The sequence below is a fragment of the Triticum aestivum genome, unplaced genomic scaffold, assembly GCF_018294505.1.
Source record: "Triticum aestivum cultivar Chinese Spring unplaced genomic scaffold, IWGSC CS RefSeq v2.1 scaffold172670, whole genome shotgun sequence".
In the NCBI taxonomy this organism is placed as follows: Eukaryota; Viridiplantae; Streptophyta; class Magnoliopsida; order Poales; family Poaceae; genus Triticum; species Triticum aestivum.
Window position 1 is genome coordinate 1 of NW_025250179.1, and position 2,189 is coordinate 2,189.

General features: G+C 41.9%; 1 long non-coding RNA gene across 1 annotated transcript; it reads left to right on the forward strand.

Annotated features, from left to right (window-relative positions):
• Positions 1-30: 30 nt before the first annotated feature.
• On the forward strand, positions 31-1,330 carry LOC123177329 (uncharacterized). The gene is made up of 4 exons (XR_006488881.1): positions 31-531; positions 621-708; positions 811-1,065; positions 1,164-1,330. It is a non-coding gene; the product is annotated as an uncharacterized lncRNA (long non-coding RNA).
• Positions 1,331-2,189: the final 859 nt, after the last annotated feature.

The following is a 2,189-nucleotide window of genomic DNA, read 5'->3' on the forward strand; positions in this document are numbered from 1 at the left end:
CGCCCCATGTCTTTCAAATAGTCGAGAAAACCAACGTAATTATCAGCCAATGCCTTTTTCAAGTCTCTCTTCTTTTCTGCTCAAGAGTAAATACCAATGAAACCTGTGATGACCATTTATTTGTTTTGCTTCATCTTATAGGTTTCTTCGTATTTTGCATTTAAATTTGGGTTATTTTCATTCATCAAGACGTGTTAGTCTACTTCCCTATCTTGGGTGTCACAGTCAAAATATCTATATGGCATTAGTATGGCATTAAGGTTATACATTTTTTCGCACTGATATTAAATGCAAGCTATCAAGCTACTGATATTAAGGTTATCAATTTTTCACACTGCTATGTTGCTATCAGTACCAGGTGTTCTTGTATTTCTAATTTCTGTTTGCTTGCTGTTCAGGTGTTGTTATGTTTGTTTGGTAAGCTTTGCAGCCACTTGTGTTTACATTTTGTCCAAAACTCATGATGACCTGATGGTGTACCTGGAACGTTCAGTTTTAAGGATCAAAAGACCATCACGGCATACTGATAAGGTTTTGCAGTTTTCCAATTTAGTCTACATTCTACTGAACGTGGTACCTTTACATTTTGCATAATTGTTGTCAATGAATTTTATGGGCAGCATACTGTAGCAGTTCAGGCGTGGAGTCTGAAGGTATAGTGCATAGCCGTGCTGAATCAGTGAATTTGTGCAGCGTTTTACAGTTGAGGTAATTCTGAAATTGTTGTTAGCGGTAGAGGTAATCATGTGCCGATCAAATCAGTGAATTTGTGCGACTTGCTAGTGCTGAATCAGTGAATTCACATTGCAGGGCAATCCTGGAATTGCGAAAAGCTCAACGAGGCATGATTGTATTTTCGCTCCCCAACCATTTTCTGAGCACCACTTTGTGCTATCTGTACTCCGAGTTCTATGATTTTTTTTTATCTTCCCATTACCGTCCAATACAAAGTAGTGAAAATTTGGTCTGATCAAGTGAACAGTGAATGAGGATGTCGATTATGCTGGGTATCTACTTGGTGCCCAACTGTTTACATGCGGTACTTGAGTAACCAGCGAGGTAACAGTAAGTGCCTCGCTCTGATCGTTCTTTTATCTACTTCAGTCAGACATGCATGTACTGTTGGTAGCTAATCTCAACTATGATGTTGCTTGGTTTTGCAGATCAATCTCCTCGGAAGCAACCAAATGAGTTGGGGAAAGGTGTGGTTGACTGAGGCAGTCTTGTAATACTGCAACAGCCACACAAGCATGGCACTGTTCGGTGGATGAGGTTTTAACTGTTCCTCGGATGCAGTGTACCTAAGATGGTCATCTTAAATGGATTTTGGTACACATTCATTATTATATGCACGCTACACGATGGTTAGTATTGTGCTCATTTGGTATGAGTGCATCGCAAAGTATTTTTACCATGCCAAGTACTTACACATTTCTTTTGCTGCTGCTTTGCCAACAGATATAACATGGAAATGAAAGGTACCTGCCCGGAATAAAACTGAATTCAAATGGCTGGTTGAATTTTGCTGGTGTGGGTAACTGGAGAAGGTTTTGTACTCACGGTTCTCGCCGAGAACTGCAACTCCAGCAGAACGTTTATTCATGCGAGGTAATAAGGCCACAGTGAAATGCGACTCTGCAAGAAGTACACTAGCTAGGCAGCTAGCTAACATGTTCTTATTAGCTTAACCGACTTGAAAACAAAACGTTTCAGAATTGGAGTGCTGCCAAGGACGGTGATCAGTTGAATTGCAAGTCTGCGGAATAGAAATGCTTGCTGGAGCCTTTCCTAGGCTAGGCTAGCAGAAGCGTGAACAATACATATCTTGCTGAAGAAATGCTTGCTGGAGCCTTTACTTGCATATCTAACCGAAGAAACCGACACCCAGCGGTTATCTTCATCAAATCTAACAGCAACTTACCGCTTTCCCCGGAGTTACACGACACACTGCCACACCCTTCATCGCGCATCCAACAGCTCTGAAGACTGGGGCTGTCGCTATTTTGGATTATGACCTTTACTGTCTCCTTGTTCACCAGCTTTACTTTAGCGTTGAAGTTACCTTTCACTGGTTGTAATGGGTAGAAATGCCCGGATCTACTGTATATGAGAGCCCTGGAGCTCATCTTCCTGTTACTTGGGGTAAACCCCTAGCCGCCGTGCCCTGGGTGGCGTAAACGTGCATCCTT